The following is a 20,644-nucleotide window of genomic DNA, read 5'->3' as shown; positions in this document are numbered from 1 at the left end:
TTTGTGCGCCATATGGAGTAAAAATCAATTGCGCCCGTAGCACGTCTGGATTATATGTATGTATGTATGTAATTTGGGTGTGTAAATTCCTCACACATACCCATAAATTTGAGTTGAAATTATACATATCTGAAGCGTGCATGCGAGCTTATAATACCCACCAAAAACTGGCATAAGCGGTGGTAAGAAATAAGGAATACTATTTTCACTCCTGACTGATAAACCTCAGAATACAATAAAAAGAGTACATCACAATTCTTATAGTAACACTTTATTTTGGGCTTATTTACTTAAAAAGAAGCCCAATCCCAAAGGTAAAACAAAAAAAACAAAAAATAATATTGCCTAAACTTAAAGGATACATGATAAATATAGCCCAGCTCTAGTCTATAAATTTTCGTAATATTTTTAAATAAACTGAAGCTGTGTTTATTTACAGGTATGTATATACTTATGCGCTTAAACTTTATATGGACTGCCAATTGCATAACTTTTCTAAAATTACGAATTTGTTGTGCAGAAAATAAGTTTTGCTGAATTTCAGTACGCATTCTATTCAGTTTCAACTGAAATGTCTCTCCATTTTACTTCTACACTATTCTCCACTTCTATGAACGAAAAGTGTGTGTATTCACGATTTATCGTAACCAGTTTTGCTTTAGGTTATACACTATGACCAACAGAGCTTCTTGTGCCCGTTACAGTTAGTTTTGTAGCGAGTTATTTAACCACTGCCGTGAGTCTTCAATAATTGCCTCTAAATGGGTCTCCTAAATATTATCTAAGTGAGTATAGGCGTATTTTACCCGGAAATGTAAATTTGTATATGTATATGTTAAAAACAAAAAGAACGCGTTGAATTTTCTCTTAATTTTTCTTGTGACATACTACTCCTTACGCCACCTGGCTCGTAAATCTTCCAATCAGGAAACTGTACTTTGTGTATTACCTTATTATAACTCCTAATGCAAAACTGATTTTCAGTGGGTTAAAAAAATAAAAAAATAAATGTAAGGCGCGATAACCTCCGAAGAGATCTAAGGCCGAGCTTCTCTTCCAATTTGGGCCGTGCTCCTCTTGATTTTCCCTACAAATTGGCCGGACGGGACCTACATGTTTTATGCCGACTCCGAACGGCATCTGCAAGGCAGATGAGTTTTCCCTGAGAGCTTTTCATGGCAGAAATACACCCGGGGCGCTTCCCAAACACTGCCGTGGGGCGACCCCGCTTAGAAAAATTGTCTTCTAATTAAAAAACCTTATTTCTAAAATTTTGATATTGCTTTGCCCGGGGTGCGAACCCAGGGCATACGGTGTGGTAGGCGGAGCACGCTACCATCACACCACGGTGGCCGCATTATATGGGTTATAAGCATTATATAAAAGGTCCTAACACAGCAAGCAGTATCTTATAATGAGGCATTATATAAGTCTTATTTGATTTGGTCCATAAGCTTAAAAAAAGATTATTATATTCTTGCTAATTTTTTTTATATATTCTTATGTAAGCTTTATTTTATACTAGCAAGGTACCCGACTTTGCTTAGAAGCTTTGGATATCCCCCTGGCTACTGATAAGGGTATGCCTACTTCGACACTGGTTATTTCCTCGTTCATCTCCGATGAGCCCCTGCATTCTAGCTCGTCGGCCTTCTCGTTACCCTCTATCCCCCTATGACCCGGGACCCAGATAACGCGTAGTTCTAGATTGGTGGATAACTGGGATATGGGTTGCTAACAAGCCCACACTTATTTCGAGTTAATATGTGGCGAGGAAAACGCTTTTATCGCTGCTTGGCTATCCGACAGGATGCAAACTTTACCAGATACATTCAAGCCCTCCAGTGATTTGCAGGCTTGTCAAACCGCGAGGATTTCTGCTTGAAACACGCTGCAGTGCGATGGGAGTCTGAATGATGCAGACAAATCTAGGGACTCAGAGAAGACTCCGGCCACCACTCCCGATTCCATCTTGGAGCCGTCAGTGTAGATTTGGATGTCGTCGACCCTTATGCCCGGGTTTCTCTTCCATTGGTTCCTGCTTGGAATGGCGGTATTACAACCGTACTCACACTTCAGTTTTCGATGGTAGTAATCTGTATCGGTACTACATGTATCAGCCGGAAGTTTCTCTAGGATACTACTATGCCCATGCTGAGTATCCTCCCAACACCCAGACTCCCTGATTATCAGTGCGGTTTGTGACGATGTACAAAGTATATGCAAGTCGATCGGAAGCAGGTGCAAAATGGGGTCCAAAGCAGCTATGGGGCAAGTTCGTCCGGCCCCTATGGCACCAACGCACGCAGTGCGCTGGACGTTTTGCAGGCTGGTGAGATTGTAGCTCTTACTTAGAGCTTCCCACCAGACTATGGAACCATAGGTAAGCACCGGTCGCACCACCGTCTCGTACATCCAAAATACCATGCTTGGCTTGAATCCCAATTTCTTACCAGACAGATGGATGGAAATGGTAGTCTGAAGGCAGGTGGCTTGTATTTCCTCGTGAAGAGAAGCAGGTCCGTTTTGTCGGGATTTAACCTAAAGCCACATCCCTGTGCCCACCTACTAAGTTTAGCCAAGGCCCTTTCTATGATTTCGCTCATTACGGAGGGGAAAGGACCAGAGACCAAGATCGCCACGTCGTCGGCATACGCCACGATCTTAACCCCCCCCCCCTGCGTTAAGTTTTCCTAGGATTTCGTTTATGGTGATCAACCAAAGCAGAGGTGAAAGCACCCCCCCCCCCCCCCTCCCTGTGGTGTACCTTTGCATACCTGCTTGCCAACACTAATTCCGCCTAGCTCTGCTGTTATTTCGCGGTTCTGAAGCAGGGTTGAAATCCAAAGCCGTAGTGGCTCTTCCACCCCTGCCTTGCCGAGGGCAGACTCAATCGCTTCGGTACTTACATTGTTAAACGCTCCTTCCACATCAACAAACGCAGCCAGAGTGAACTGCTTGTGATAAAGGGACTTTACACCATTCGAACTACCTCATGTAGCGCGGTTTCTGTGGGTTTCCCTCTCAGATACGCGTGCTGTGTCGTGGAAAGTGGAGCCTCGCCTAGAAGTTCCCTTATATCAAGTAGTCTTTCGAACATTTTCAGAACAAACGACGTGAGACTTATTGGCCGAAAGTCTTTGGCTACCTCATGCCCCTTTTGCCGGCCTTAGGGATGAAAACCACCCTTGTCTTCGTCCACGAGACCGGAATGTGATTAAGACGAATGCATGCCTCGAAGATCGCCTTTAGTTCCTTAACTAAAGATTTCTGAGTCTTGTGCAGCATAATAGGTAGGATCGAAAAAATCTATAGCCTAAATTTGGTGATGATTCGATAACACTACGCAAAGTCTTCTGTGAGCAACCTTATCGCCACAACAACAACAACATCAAATTTTTTGCTGGGTATATACTAACATATGTTTGTATGACTATATATGTATATGTATATGTGTGTGTACACGTTTGTGGTTTTCATAGAAAAATGATTAATTATAGCTGCTTTGCTACATTTTTTGTCGTCGTTTTCCGTACTGAGCATTTTCCACGTGCAAACGCTTACTGTCATTATTATGCCACCTATTTTTTCACTGGCTTAAGCATTAATGCAAAGTGGATGTTGAAATTTATTGCTGAATTATCCCCTATTGGCAAAAAATAACATACGTGATATATGAGAGTGTTGACATACAATTTTTTATTATTTTTATATCTCTATTCAATAATTAAAATGACGGAATGACCGATTTTCTTCTGCTTCATACTTCTTTTCGCACCCCGACCGTAGTTGCGCTGAAGGGAAGTCAATAACTAGTGACAAAAATGTTTGGTGAAAAACTCGAGGAAGGAAATGTCTACTAGTTCAATAGAAACAAGATATCGTCGCTGCACTCACAAAATCAGTTAGGTGTTTTTCAGTTAGTTTCCAGGAGATCAAAAAAACTTATTTCTGGTGTCCATTTGCAAAATTTTGCAAATGTCGTATTTTTGAAATATTTTATGGAAAGTACGTTATTGATGTGTGAAGGGAAAAATCATGTTCTTTAACCCATTACGACGAGATAAATATTTGGGCCGTTTTATAGCAAATAGCTGATTTCAAACATGATTCAAATTTGTTTTGGCGGTAGGGAAATGCATGCGATTTTTGCCGTTATTCCTCATATGGAGATTACCACTTAAGCCCTTGGGAGGTGTAGCTTCATCAATCAGGTGTCTGTTGGGATGCCCATGTTTCTGGGTATTCAACAGAGACAGTTCTTTCTTTGTTTGTTCTCGCCTCATTGTGTACGTGGTGTTCTGGGAACATAAGAAGACAGCCCGCACGTAGCGGTTCTGAGGGCAGTATTTTGGCAGGCCTGTATTTTCATCCAGTGAGTAACCTTTAGGCTTGGCAACCGTATCGGGGACGCGTAGCATGCAATCGGCCGGCCAATTGCTTCGTAAGTAGTAATGAGCGTTTCTTTGGCTTTACCCCAAGTGCTGCTGGAAAGAGATTTGAGGATTTTATTACGGCTCTGGATTTTCGGAACAATTCTAAATGTAGATCCTTATCGAACGTCACTCCCAAGATTTTAGGGTGTAAGACAGTCGGTAGCTTAATGCCGATATCGGGATCAAATATATTATATTGCACTGTGTGGTGGGTGATAAACGCGAGACCGCCTGCATTTCCGCTGTCGCGACCTTTTCTGTGGACGTTATGTCCAGAGCTGTTCTGCAGAGCAAATCTTGCTGTGTGTTTGGTATCTTGAATCGCTGCAATGCGGATGTCATGCCGCTTCATGAAATCAACTATCTCCGTGATCTCCCCAGTTAACCCATAACAGTTTAGCTGCAGAATTCTGAAGTGCAACAGGGGGGACGTCGTCACTCAAGGGGTAAGTGATAGATGACTACGTCTGAGTTGAGGGAAGCCAGGACGCAATTGCTGTTGTGGCCCTGGGACTGGCCGCCCTGGGTACGCATTTGGGTACCCGGTGTAGTTGGGTTTGCGGCCTGGCAGTATGGCGCGATGAAACCCGTAGGGGGTCCCCGTCGCTGAGACCAGAACATCTAGGAAAGTGGCATCGTCCAAGGCAGGAGCTGCATTGTACAGATGTTGCAAACTTATATATTATGTGCTGGCAAACGGTGCAAAAGGTGGTATGGACCTAAGAATCGAAGGCGCAGACTCCAGGACGCCCTTGGGCGTAAACATCAAGGAGACATAAAAAATGTATTAAAGTTACGAGAACTTCGGGTTTTGGGGTCTAGCCCAGAACATCCTGTCCGATGCAACCATCTCTTGCACCTGACACACTGACAAGAGTGTGGCCGTCCTAAAAAGATTATTTTCAGGCAAATGCAGCAAAACTATTTCTCTTGATCGGGGTCAGGTACAGGTCCTGGATTGGGTTCGATACCCTCACGGAGCAGGATAATATTGCGCAGTCACGCTGCAAGGATCTGCTGGGAGGATGACAATTTGTGCGAGGGACGCAACAAATTAAATGGGGTTACACTGAAATGACAGCCCTTGGTCGGGAAAAATCCCGAGTCGCTCCGGTTCATAGAAACGGCTGTGTTGGGAAGCGAGATGTTTTGTAGTTATTTTTTACATTGAAATCAAAGCACTTTTGCCATCCATTAAAAAAAAATTATAAGCTAGTGAGTACGTACATAACCGTTTTTCAAATTACTTCTAGTACTGTGAGCACAGAGCTGTTTTCGATCATTTCTAAACCAAAAGAGATATAAAACAAGTAAGGAAGGCTAAGTTCGGGTGTATCCGAACATTACATACTCAGTTGAGAGCTGTGGAGACAAAGTAAGAGAAAATCACCATGTTGTAAACAGAATCTAGGGTAACCCTGGAATGTGTTTGTATGACATGTGTATCAAATGGAAGGTATTAGGGAATATTTTAAGAGGAAGTGGGCCATAGTTCTATAGATGGACGCCATTAAGGTATATCGCCATGAAGGTGGACCAGGCCTGACTCTAGAATTTGTTTGTACGATATGAGTACCAAATGAAAGATGTTAATGAGTATTTTAAAAGGGCGTGGGCCTTAGTTCTATATGTGGACGCCTTTTCGAGATTTCGCCATAAAGGTGCACCAGAGGTGACTCTAGAATTTGTTTGTACTGTATGGGTATCAAACGAAAGGTGTTAATAAGTTTTTTAAAAGGGAGTGGGCCTTAGTTCTAGGGGTGGACGCCTTTTCGGGATATCGCCATAAACGTGGACAAGGGGCGACTCTAGAATGCGCTTGTACAATATGGGTATCAAGCGAAAGGTGCTAATAAGTGTTTTAAAAGGGAGTGGGCCTTAGTTCTATGGGTGGACGCCTTTTCGGGACATCGCCAAAAACGTGGACCAGGGGCGACTCTAGAATGCGTTTGTACTATATGGGTACCAAATGAAAGGTGTTAATGAGCATTTTAAAAGGGCGTGGGCCTTAGTTCTATAGGTGGACGCCCTGTCGAGATATCGCCATAAAGGTGGACCAGGGGTGACTTTAGAATTTGTTTGTACTATATGGGTATCAAATGAAAGGTGTTAATCAGTATTTTAAAAGGGAGTGGGCCTTAGTTCTATGGACGCCTTTTCGGGACATCGCCGTGGACCAGGGGCGGCTCTAGAATGCGTTTGTACTATATGGGTACCAAACGAAAGGTGTTAGTGATTATTTTAAAAGGGCGTGGGCCTTAGTTCTATTGGTGGACGCCCTTTCGAGATATCGCCATAAAGGTGGACCAGGGGTGACTCTAGAATTTTTTTGTACGATATGGGTATCAAGTGAAAGGTGTTAATGAGAATTTAAAAGGGCGTGGGCCTTAGTTCTATAGGTGGACGCCTTTTCGAGATATCGCCATAAAGGTGGACCAGGGGTGACTCTAGAATTTGTTTGTACGATATGAGAATCAAATGAAAGGTGTTAGTGAGTATTTTAAGAGGGCGTGGGCCTTAGTTCTATATGTGGACGCCTTTTCGGGATATCGCCATAAAGGTGGACCAGAAGTGACTCTAGAATTTGTTTGTACTGTATGGGTATCAAACGAAAGGTGTTAATAAGTTTTTTAAAAGGGAGTGGGCCTTAGTTCTAGGGGTGGACGCCTTTTCGGGATATCGCCATAAACGTGGACAAGGGGCGACTCTAGAATGCGCTTGTACAATATGGGTATCAAGCGAAAGGTGCTAATAAGTGTTTTAAAAGGGAGTGGGCCTTAGTTCTATGGGTGGACGCCTTTTCGGGACATCGCCAAAAACGTGGACCAGGGGCGACTCTAGAATGCGTTTGTACTATATGGGTACCAAATGAAAGGTGTTAATGAGCATTTTAAAAGGGCGTGGGCCTTAGTTCTATAGGTGGACGCCCTGTCGAGATATCGCCATAAAGGTGGACCAGGGGTGACTTTAGAATTTGTTTGTACTATATGGGTATCAAATGAAAGGTGTTAATCAGTATTTTAAAAGGGAGTGGGCCTTAGTTCTATGGACGCCTTTTCGGGACATCGCCGTGGACCAGGGGCGGCTCTAGAATGCGTTTGTACTATATGGGTACCAAACGAAAGGTGTTAGTGATTATTTTAAAAGGGCTTGGGCCTTAGTTCTATTGGTGGACGCCCTTTCGAGATATCGCCATAAAGGTGGACCAGGGGTGACTCTAGAATTTTTTTGTACGATATGGGTATCAAGTGAAAGGTGTTAATGAGAATTTAAAAGGGCGTGGGCCTTAGTTCTATAGGTGGACGCCTTTTCGAGATATCGCCATAAAGGTGGACCAGGGGTGACTCTAGAATTTGTTTGTACGATATGAGAATCAAATGAAAGGTGTTAGTGAGTATTTTAAAAGGGAGTGGGCTTTAGTTCTATAGGTGGATGCCTTTTCTTGATATCGCCATAGGTGTGGGCCAGGGGTGACTCTAGAATTTTTTTGTACGATATGGGAATCAAATGAAAGGTGTTAATGAGTATTTTAAAAGGGAGTGGGCCTTAGTTCTTTATGTGGACGCCTTTTCGATATATCGCCATAAACGTGGACCAGGGGTGACTCTAGAACGTGTTTGTACGATATGGGTATCAAATTAAAGGTATTAATGAGGGTTTTAAAAGGGTGTGCCCCTTAGTTGTATATATGAAGGCGTTTTCGAGATATCGACCATAATATGGACCAGGATGATCCATACCGTCATCGGTCGGGTACCGCTAATTTATTTATATATGCAATACCACGAACAGTATTCCTTCCAAGATTCCAAGGGCTTTTGATTTCGCCCTGCAAAACTTTTTCATTTTCTTCTACTTAATATGGTAGGTGTCACACTCATTTTACCAAGTTTTTTTTCTAAAGCTATATTTGGCGTCAATAAACCAATCATTTACCATGTTTCATCCCTTTTTCCGTAGTTGGTATATATTATGGCATTTTTTTCATTTTTCGTAATTTTCGATATCGAAAAAGTGGGCGTGGTCATAGTCGGATTTCGACCAATACAAAGTGAGTTCAGATAAGTAAGTGAACTAAGTTTAGTAAATATATATCGATTTTTGCTTAAGTTATCGTGTTAAGGGCCGAGCGATAGGACAGACGGTCGACTGTGTATAAAAACTGGGCGTGGCTTCAACCGATTTCGCCCATTTTCACAGGAAACAATTATGGTCATAGAATCTATGCTTCTACCAAATTTTACAAGGATTGGTAAATTTTTGTTCGACTTATGCAATTAAAAGCATCCTAGACAAATTAAATGAAAAAGGGCGGAGCCACGCCCATTTTGAAAATTTCTTTTATTTTTTTATTTTGTTGCACCATATCATTACTGGAGTTGAATGTTGACATAATTTACTTATATACGGTAAAGATATTAACTTTTCCTTTAAAATTTGAATTAAAAAAATAATTTTTTTAAAAAGTGGACGTGGTCGTTCTCCGATTTTGCTAGTTTTTATTAAGCAAACACATAGTAATAAGAGTAACGTTCCTGCCAAACTTCATCATGATATCTTCAACGACTGACAAATTACAGCTTGCAAAACTTCTAAATTACCTTCTTTTAAAAGTGGGCGGTGCCACGCCCATTGTCCAAAATTTTTCTAGTTTTCTATTCTGCGTCATAAGTTCAACTCACCTACCAAGTTTCATCGCTTAATCCGTATTTGGTAATGAATTATCGCACTTTTTCGATTTTTCGAAATTTTCGATATCGAAAAAGTGGGCGTGGTTATTGTCTGATATCGTTCGTTTTAAATATCGATCTGAGATGAGTGCCCAGGAACCTACATACCAAATTTCATCAAGATACCTCAAAATTTACTCAAGTTATCGTGTTAACGGACAGACGGACGGACGGACGGACGGACATGGCTCAATCGAATTTTTTTTCGATACTGATGATTTTGATATATGGAAGTCTATATCTATTTCGATTCCTTTATACCTGTACAACCAACCGTTATCCCATCAAAGTTAATATACTCTGTGAGCTCTGCTCAACTGAGTATAAAAACGGCATATGCAGAAATGTGGGCTCTATATAGTGATAATAAAATATGCAATAAAAAAATTTGGAAGAAAAACTGTTTAACCGTATAACTGTTTTCGTTAGCGCAGCGATGATATTCTGTAGTTAAAAAATTACTTTGGGCTTTTATATTTCATATCCAAGAGCGGTATCCACATCACAAGAAAACACTTAAGAAAAATGTTGCATGTGTTTCTTGTGTGAAAAATAGTAGGAGCCAAGTAAAATTTACATTTCCTTTGTTATTTTTTTTATGAAGCGGTGTGGTCTGCAAAACATAAAAGTCAGTTTCAGCAATGCATCAGAAGAATTTAAATAGAATTGAAAATTCCAGTCAACAAACTCATAAACACAGTCACTGTTTACACTGGTATCTAAACGACTCTCTCTTAATTGGTCGTTTGCTGAAGAAATAATGAGAGGCACACATATTTCTTGGCGAAATCAGGGCTCCCGTTTGCACCTTTCCTTAAAAATCTTCAACAAAAAGGTAGCGGAAATTGTATGAGGTCTCAAGAACTGGGATTTGATTTTCTTTTATTGTGGATACTAATTTCATAAAACGGCTATCTACAAAGAAAATTTACTAGCTATAAGCTATAAAGAGTTTTTACTATGAGTATGCCTTTTCTTTCATTTCCAAGCCTTTCCCACTTTTAAGAAAAATAAGAGTCAATTCATCAAAATTAGTAATATGATATAGTCGATTATTATTATCTTAATTAATTTTCAGGTGAAGGAGAATTTAGAAACATGAAAATTTCAATATGCGAAAAAAAGAATATTTGAGCAAACTTAACGCCACTTGAAAGAAGAAGGCTTGAACTTAAAGACGCCGTCCTTTAATTTTGGTGAAACAAAACATCTGCAAGGCTACGTAACCTCAAATAGGGGCAAAACCGGTGTTTTTTGCACCCTTAGGTTAGGATACCTCGAAAACCAGAGCCGATAGAGCAATTTTGGGCCCGGATTTCGATTCATCGCCACAAAATCCTTCCAAAATATATAGACCGATTACTGGGTCTGAGATGTTGTCGGCCTGTGTTATTAACACGTCATTTCTTTTTCAAATCGAAATCCGCTTGGCGTAAACTAACCAGCTGATAACTTCAAACAAAAACACCATCCTGCTGTCAGCCCGTCTATATCTTGACAACGCTAAATCATTCGTTTATCTGGGAGCCAGCACTAAAACACACAAAAATGCCACACAAATTCTTGTTTCGGTTAAGTACGCAATTGAGAACATCAAATCTGTTATCGAAAAATTTCAGAAAAATGTTTTACGAAAGATTAATAGACCTCTACGAGGCAAAGTACCGAAGAAGTCTTTATTATGAGTAGTATGGGCTTCATGCCGAACATAGTCAAGCTAGGATATGTTACCTGAATGAAAGTTGTTGGTAGGGCCAAATGAACATGATATGAATAGCGTACCGAAGAAGTGGCTGGTGCTATTTGTTAGATGCTCAAATCCATTTAAAGGGCTTATTGCCAGTTATGTTAGTAGGTAAGATTTAGCCAACTGCTGATTAGCCTGTAAAGAACTTATTTTTATGTAAACTTCATAAGCTTGCACAATATTGCATAAAAGACCGAAGCGATATTTTAGTTCTGTATTTACTTTAGTGTATTCGTACATAAAATAAATACACAACAACTTATACTTAAATATGTAAACTGCGAGGAATAAACCCAGGAATAAACACAAATTAATAATTTAACACACACACATAAACGTAAAACTAATATCAAAGTAAATGCCTTAATGCCATTGCATTGCTTTATTTCATGCCGCCAAAGGCTTTATGGTAACTGTTTTTATTGCCTTTGTTCTCAGAGTGCTTGTTGTCGGCTGACTGCGTTCGCGGATTACATATATATTCTCGTATGTACAGTGCAAAGAAGGCGAGCGCATGAGTATATTAAAACTACCTCACTAAAGTAAATGCAAGAGCTAATAAACAAAAAGCAATTCGTCAGCGGCGTTGCTTTCTCTGTCTTGTTAACTCAAAAAACGTGTTCAAAAATCCCGTTTTTGCTTTATGTTACTCACCTACTTACTTAAATGGTCCTTAAACTTTTAAACGGTTTTGGCCGTACAACAATTCGCCCCAGTCGCTTTTGCGTTGGGATAAATGGCGCCAATTGTAGCAATATGGGAATTTAAACCGTTTTTACGTGTTATTTCTAGCGGAGTGTAGGCCGTCCCCTTTTTCTATTTCAGTAGGCGTGTTCCGATAAAAATATCTTCATAGCCGGAGCATAATCTTTCATTCGCATAACATGGCCTACCCAGCTTAGCCTAAGTGTGTTGATACGCTTAACTTTGTTCATTAAATCATCTTCGGTACTCGCCATCGTCGACGAATAGAGTCCATTAAGCTTTCGAAGAACTTTTCTCTAGAACAATCCCATAGCCGCCCCATCAGATGTTGTTAGTGTTCAAGCTTCTGCACCACATATCAGGACGCATACGATAAGTGACTTGAAAGAGCGATTTTCGTTTGTAGGGAAAGGACTTTACTTTACTCCAGTTATTGTCGGCTTTTATAGAATATTGTTTTATGTTATATATTTTCCTTCAATATCCTTTCGGAAGCGTTTATTTACAGACAGCTCGGAGAGGTTTTTCCCAATTCTGCCTTATATTATGGCGTTGCTCAACGTCATTTAATGTAAGTTTCGCAGGGAAACCAAATTCAGCTAAAGCGACAGCTTCTTTTCTTGCTTTCGAAGGTGGGTTTATTCCGAAACTTGGCGCATAATGAAAATCTGGTCGATGATAGATTTACTAGGTCCGAGGCCGCGTTGATAAGGTGCAATCAGCCGATTCACAATGAGCTTCAATCTTTCGCACAAAACTCTTGATTTGATCTTATATACTGTAACCAATATTAGCAGCACTAAGGGATACTATCATCTCTATGCCGATGCTAAGCAGTGACTTGCATGCACATCAATAATTCAATCATTATGTCTACACATATGTATATACACGCAGCGGAGAAGCATGCAATGGTTGCGCAAGTGTCGCTCACACATACAAACACATGCAGATATCTTATCTGAGATGCTCCCAAAAGTATGCAATTATAATTGTGTTCACACATGCACGCGCATATGAGAAGCTAAAAACGTAGTAATTTTATAGCTGATGGCAAACTAGTAGTTTCTGGGAATGGAAGCGCCTAGAAGATGCGAACGAGAAATCACAGAGTATAAAAAGGCAGCAACAGTGGAGGCGCGACAATCAGTTTCATTTAAGCAAGCTATTGGTTTTGAAGTATCAGTGTTATTTTGAAGTACTTGAATGAAGGCCATTTAGCATTATTAAATATTGGCGTTATTTATTCAGCAGTTTAGTGATTCGAACGTAGCATAAGTTTGCAAATAAGAGGATTTATAGTAAATTCGTTACAATACCATGCTAAGAAGGCTGATTCCACACTGAGCAAAAACGCTTAAATTCTAATCGTCGGGCATGCACTAGTCCGCCCATATTTTGCAAAGTAGCTGGTACATGGGAGTTACCAACTCCATGATTTTAATGAGTTAAATTAGATAAAAATTCTAAGTACCAGATACTTTTGATATACTGGGTTCTATTTTTGATCCGGGATGTATATCAGAAAAGTGAAGCTTAAATCATATTACATTGACATACATATTTATATAAGAATCTAAAAACCGGTTAGTCTTTCTGAACCGAGTAATTTTTCCATTTTTTATGATCTGGAAACTTCTTAGGACAGAATGCTTTTCCAGATCGGACTACTTTCTTTTAACCAAGTTATTTTTGTGTACTTGGGTACCTCTTTAGAAAATGCTGATGTATCGGATTCGCTGATGTTTTTAAAAGCGGTTTTTTTCGGAGCAGCTTACTTACTTACTTACTTACTTAATTGGCGCTTAACCATCTAAACGGTTATGGCCGTCCAACAAGGCGCGCCAGTCGCTCCTTCGCTCCGCCAACCGGCGCCAATTGGTCACACCAAGGGAGTTTAAATCGTTTTCCACCTGGTCCTTCCAACGGAGTGGGGGCCGCCCTCTACCTCTGCTTCCATAGGCGGGTTCCGATAGAAACACTTTCTTGGCCGGAGCATCATCTTTCATTCGCATAACATGGCCTAGCCAGCGTAGCCGCTGCGTTTTAATTCGCTGGACTATGTTGATGTCTGCGTATAGCTCGTACAGCTCATCATTAAATCTTCTTCGGTACTCGCCATCGCCAACGCGTAGAGGTCCATAAATCTTTCGAAGAACTTTTCTCTCGAACACTCCCAAAGCCGCTTCATCTGCTGTTGTCATGGTCCATGCTTCTGCCCCATATAGCAGGACGGGTACGATAAGTGACTTGTAATCCGAGGCTTGTTGTTATATTTCATTGGAGTATGGTTTTACGTGGCGGGTCCCAAGCCCAGCGCACAACCCGCTCAGCGGGGGTGAAAATATTACTTGGCACGTTTATATAGCGAGCCGCTTGCTCCAAGACAGACGCCCGCTTGCAGCCGCACCTAGAGGTGTACAGACGCTGCCGATGAAATCTCCCCCGGCTAGCCCTTAAACCGATTATGTCAGAGCGGCCTAGCCAGGTTGTCGCCTTCTCACATTAGCTTAGCAGCTTACTATAACCGGGTTTTGTTCGGGACATATTTCTTGTATGGAACCGAGTCTTTTTTTGAACCGTGTAATTAGATATGTTTAGATATGTTTAAACATAAGCAAAACGCAGTGTATTTAGTAACGGTGGCCATATTTCGCCACGAAGTTTTCATTGTTAACTTTTATAAACTTGCAATATTGTACAAGCTTATGAAGTTTACATAAAAATAAGTTCTTTACAGGCTAATCAGCAGTTGGCTAAATTTTGCCTACTAACATAACTGGAAATGAGCCTTTGAAATGGATTTGAGCATCTAACAAATATCACCAGTCACTTCTTTGGTACGCTATTCATATCATGTTCACTTGGCCCTACCAACAACTTTCATTCAGGTAAGATATCCTAGCTTAACTACGTTTATTTCTGCATGAAACCCATACTACTCATAATAAAGACTTCTTCGGTACTTTGCCTCGTAGAGGTCTATAAATCTTTCGTAAAACATTTTTCTGAAATTTTTCGATAACAGATTTGATGTTCTCAATTGCGTACTTAACCGAAACTAGAATTTGTGTGGCATTTTTGTGTGTTTTAGTGCTGGCTCCCAGATAAACGAATGATTTAACGTTGTCAAGATATAGACGAGCTGACAGCAGGATGGTGTTTTTGTTTGAAGTTATCAGCTGATCAGTATACACCAAGCGGATTTCGATTTGAAAAAGAAATGATGTGTTTGTTAATAACACAGGCCGAGAGCATCTCAGACCCAGAAACCGGATTACATATTTTCGAAGGATTTTGATGCGATGAATCGAAATCCGGCCTCAAAATTGCTCCATCTGTTTCTATGGTTTTCGAGATATCCTAACCTAAAAGTGCAAAAAATATCGTTTTTGCCCATATTTGAGGTTATGTAGCCTTGGAGATATTTTCTTTCACCAAAATTAAAGGATGGCATCTTTAAGCACAAGTCTTCTTCTTTGCTCAAATATATTTTTTTTTCGCTGAGATATAGCATCTTTAAATTTCCATTATTAACTTTTATAAACTTGCACAAATAGTGGAATTGGAGCACGCACTTCTTCGATGTTCGATAGATCGATCGACAAACAGTTTCGACCAGAGCCCCGCCATGCTCTCGTTGGAATAGGCCGTTTGTTTCCACTGATTTTGGTATCGTTTATGGACTTAGTTTTATTAAATGAGGGTAACCCTTCAAGATTAGACCATCAGATGAAGTGGCTCTATGCGTGTTTGAGGGAAAAGTTGGTTTGACCAATTGGCGCCAGCTAGTTCAAAGAAGAATGACTATATGCCAATCGAGTAATTTGGCAAAGTACACAAACAATTCTCATCAATATATTGCAAGCATAAAAGAACAGAGAAGTGGTCTGCACATGTAAAGCAGAACTTATGGTCACCGCATGTACTTATTAGAGTGCGTGCAAGCTTTATGTTTGAGGTTGTCTCGCAAACTAGTAAATTACAACAAAACAACCTGCATAAATAAATTAACAAAAACAAAGCAGTGATCCTTTAAATAAAGAGCTACAACAGCAAAGCAGCAACAGCCAGCAAATTCCGCCAACATTTACAGTGTTGTGGTGTTATTAACATTTTTGTTGTTGCTGTTAATTTTAATACGAGACGATAGTAAATGGCATTCTGGTTGTCAGTTTTTGCTTTTGTGATATGTCGCAATGACGCATCGCTCATCGTGTTTGAGGATGTGTGAAGAACGCATAAGACGTAAGTGTGTGTATATGTGGATTCCCAACAAAAAAATATATAAGGCTTGAGAATTTTAGATATAAAATACAGGCGTACGTCTACAAAACACAAAATTATTATAGTCCAGTTTTCTGTTTTTTATTGGCTAGTGATCGCCGAGTCATTCCTTTTTCTGGTTCGTTATCGGCTAGTTATCGGTTGTGTAGCGACGATTTCATATTAAAGATTTATCGATAATTTTATAACACACCGGGGAGTGGTCGGTAACAAATCAATAGCACGACGCTACATAAATGGTATTTTTCCGACATGAATGCGATAACATTTCGATATAAAATCGATCATAAAATAGCAAGTCGATAAAATTTGATACCAGCTCCATAACTTTTCGTAAACAAATTTATAACGCGCTAATAACAAATTGTTAATACTCCAATAAATTTCGATAACTTTTTGATAAGATATTGATAATTTTTTGACCGGTAGCCGTAGATAAAAAATCGGTTAATGTTTGCAAATTTTTGTTATTGATAACAAATAGGTAACACTCCGATAGCAAATTTATAACATTTCAATTAAAAATGTATCACTTTTTAATAGCATATTGATGAGTTTTCGGTAGTAAATCGACAACTTCTCGATAACATGTCCATAGCTGTATCAATAATTTTTAGATAAATATCGTTAATTGTTCGATAACAAATCCATGACTTTTCGATAACAAAAAAATTGATAGCTCGTCCATACCTTATTGATAAAATTCCGATAGCCGCAAAAATTGTCTATAGCAGCCTCAATTTATAAGGTCCACCAGTGACGGGTGATATTAATTTAGCAAAATAAAGAGTAGCATAGCAAAACCTTGCATACAACTAAGTTACTTACAAAGCTTTAGCCCTAATGTTGTTACACTTTTGATCAGAAAGAAGCAGACTTTTGTAAAGCGTACATTTGGTTGATTCGAAGTGCATTGATGATAGCGGTGCGTGCTTGTAATGCTAACGATAAACTAAATAACAATGTAGCTAGTAAAAGCACTATGATAACACACACATACATATTGAACACATGCATTCAAACATACATATATATGGGGTATTCCATCCCATTTCGACCAATTTTGAACCCGACCCCTTTAGAATTGGCTGAAAGTTTTTCTTCTTTTTCTAGCTTACGAAGGACGTTTTTCAGAAGTTTTTCAAATTTTTTCATCCAACTCAAAAAAAGTTATGAATTTTTAAAAAAACACCGTTTTTGTTTTCAAAATGCTATAACTTTTTCAAAAATTGAGCGTTTGGGATCTTTTTTTTTTAAATTTGTTTTTAAATGTACTTTTCGGAAAAATTTCAAAAAAATTTTTAAAGTTTTTTTTTTGTAATTTTTCAGTTTTTCGAGATCCCAAGCGGTCAATTTTTGAAAAAGTTATAGCATTTTGAACACAAAAACGATGTTTTTTTTTAAAATTCATTACTTTTTTTGAGTTGGATGAAAAATTTGAAAAACTTCTGAAAAACGTCTTTCGTAAGCTAGAAAAAGAAGAAAAACTTTCAGCCAATTCTAATGGGGTCGGGTTCAAAATTGGTCGAAATGGGATGGAATACCCCATATATATACTAGTGCTGCCACTAGAATGAAATCACAACAATGGAACAACAACGATAACAAATTGTAACGAAAAAGTCGTAGATGTCGTCTATGCATTTGCATCCGCATCAGCCGAATCGGGCATACATGCATATGTGTATGTCAGATTGTGTATATGGGTATAATTGCAAAGCATACATACATATGTACATATTTATATGTTTTCTCTTACACCAACGACCTCTATATTATATTACCATACTGCCTCATGGTATTAAACCAAGCACTTCTTTGTTTGGTACATGTAGCGTGGAAAATATTTGTGTGTATATACATGTATGTATGTATGTTTGCATACATGGAAAGTAACACTAATTGCCCAGCATTAAATTGTTGTCACTCACTTTATTTCAAACGTTAAGTGTGCCCGCGGGTATTGCAAGCAGGGATGCACCTTAACGTTAAGCTAATCGTTTATCAAAAAATTTCCACCGTTTCCGTTGAAACACTTCGAAATATTATCGATAAAGAAATTATCAAGATAAATTGTATCTCGTTTTTAACGTTAAAAACGTTAACGAAAACGTGATACTTTATGTTTGAATTGTGCTGGCAATGCTATAGCCATGGTGAAGCCGTAAGGTGGCAACAACGAGCGCACATACACACACAAACTCTATGTAATTTGTTTGTGTAATTCGTTGGTGGTAATGTCAAAAATACTCTGAGAAATGTTCGTACTGTCAAAATTCATGAGAAAAGTTGCAATCAGCTTGGATAATGCTTTCACCTTTAATGACTCCGCCATCAATCAGCTTTGCCAGCATAGTTTGAAATTAATAATCAACATAAACGATTTGATTTCGTTTTGATATGGCAGAAAACGAAACGAAATCATTTCGTTAATTTGACGATCTTAACGTTAATAAACGAAACGAAATGACTTCGTTTCGTTTATTAACGTTGATTATCGTAACGAAATGATATCGTTTCGTTGGTTAAGCATGCCTGATTGCAAGTTAACTGCCAACTGACGCTACAACGACAGCAAAGTGTGACAACAACACACCAGCAGAATGGCATTAGCTTGTCGAAGAATTGTAGCGGTGTTTGGGTTTTGAAAGTTCTTTGTGGTCTTTTACTTTATGCCTATGTTCACCCAATGCTGTCTGATTGTTGTTATTGCAACTCTTTAACAGCTTGCTCTTTTCTCCTTAATATATATTCTATTTTATATATTCCGAAAAACTCCCTCTTTACATAGAACTTATTCTACTTGATTCAAATGCTTAAAATACTCAGCGTACTTTTGGTAAGAATTTTCTGAACTGATAACATTAGACCTTAGGGTGAGCTATCCGTCACAGACATTATTTAAGAGTACATAGGCCATGCAGTGTAAGTTTTATAAAAGGCTTTTTTAGAGCAGGGAATAAAACCAATTCAAATTAACGTTTTTTTTTTTTTTTTTTTTTTTTTTTTTGGCTTTTAAGCGGGGTATTGTTACCTTTGATGCCAATGCTGGTTATCAATGAACTGGTCAGTTGGTGCGATGTTGGACCCGTCCAACTTACGCGTCACACAGATGACGTTGCAGCTATCATAAGTCGAAGGTGCCTGCAAGCAATTAGCTCTTTGATGGATCGGGCGTTTCGTTATATACATAGTTACTTGCGCATCTTACGTTGTGTTGAGCGCCAACGCGAAAAGGATAAATACGGTTTTGTTTACAAAGAGGTATAATGTTGGTAATCGGTATAGGCCTAAGCTTTGAGGTTTGACCCTGCAAGAGAAACCTTGCTGACACGTTGTTTAAATTTTTCCCGAATTATTAAATAAATTATAGCTTAATCATTGAAAAGTTATTGAAAATTAATCGAAGATTTATCGATAAATTTTTGAAAATTTATTGATATTTTATCGAAAAGTTATCGATTAATCATTGAAAAGGTGTTAATAATTAATCGAAAAGTTACCGATTTTTTATCAAAAAGTAAACGATTTATTATCTAAAACTAATCTAAAAAATAGCAATTTATATATTATGGAAAAGTGGTCGATTTGTTATCGAAAAGTTATCGACGAATAATTGAAAAGTTATTGATAATTAATCGAAAGGTTATCGGTAAAGCATTGAAAAGTTATTGATAATTAATGCAAAAGTTTTAGATTTGTTATTAAAAAGTAAGCGAATTTACTGCAAATCCTCTTATTTGCAACCTTCTGCTAAGTTCGAATCACTAAACTGTTGAATAAATAACTCCAATATTTAATAATGCAAAATGGCCTTTATTCAAGTTCTTCACAATAAATAACTCTACTATTGCCCGGCAGATAGCGTGCTTAATCGAAACTTCTTATTGCGCCTCTACCGTTTTTGCATTTTATACTCCCTGATTTCCTCGTTCGCATCTTCTAGGCGCATCCGTTTCCAGAATCTACTAGTTGGCCATCAGCTATCAAATTTCTCAGCTGCATACTTTCGGGAGTATCTCAGATATATGCATGTGGTTGTGCGTTGCTTCTCTGCTGCGTGTACATACATATGTGTAGACATAATGATTGATTTATGGATGTGCATACAATCACTGCTTAGCATCGGCTTAGAGATGGCAGTACCCCTTAGTGTTGCTAATATTCGTAACAATATGTTTTTATTTCGTGACAGTAATGGTAAACTAATTAATTTCGCTCAACCCGGTACCTTTGAACCTCTCGAAATTACAGATAATTCAAAACACCTGTGAATATTTAAATAGTAAAAGCCAAGGCATATTTATAAGCAATAAAAAATTTATTTTACCAGCAATATTTGATTTCATATGCGGCTAAGATCATTAAAGGAAACTGTCAAAACAAATAGAGTCATAAAGTGTGCTAATGACAGTAATTAGTATAAATAGTTTACAATTGTGCAGTTCATTTCTTAGCCACTTATTCATATTATACCCTAGATATAAAAAAAACTTATACGCATATACAAAAAAGCAAATTCCGCTACACACCTGCGATATTCGAAAAAGAGTAAACATTATAAAGTATTGGCTCACACAGCTCAACCACTGCTAATCGACATATGAACTCTGCGGGGTCATCATGCGCCAATCTATTCGAATTCCCATAATCATAATATTCGCATTGCTATTCGACACTAAAAACGTTGTTTTTGCCGAAAGTACAGAAATCTCTTACGAATTTCGTTGTTTTGCCAA

General features: G+C 38.8%; 1 protein-coding gene across 1 annotated transcript in view; it reads left to right on the top strand.

Annotated features, from left to right (window-relative positions):
- Positions 1-314: 314 nt before the first annotated feature.
- The window catches only part of LOC137238908 (ionotropic receptor 75a-like), a 35,499-nt gene continuing 15,169 nt past the window's right edge, over positions 315-20,644 (top strand). The window contains exon 1 of the mRNA XM_067763937.1: positions 315-439. The gene's annotated coding sequence lies outside the window, so the exon portion shown is untranslated. The remainder of the gene's footprint in view (positions 440-20,644) is intronic.

Source organism: Eurosta solidaginis, chromosome 1 (assembly GCF_040869045.1).
Source record: "Eurosta solidaginis isolate ZX-2024a chromosome 1, ASM4086904v1, whole genome shotgun sequence".
Classification (NCBI taxonomy): domain Eukaryota; kingdom Metazoa; phylum Arthropoda; class Insecta; order Diptera; family Tephritidae; genus Eurosta; species Eurosta solidaginis.
The sequence above is the reverse complement of the archived record's forward strand: the minus strand, read 5'-3'. Positions and strand labels throughout refer to the sequence as shown.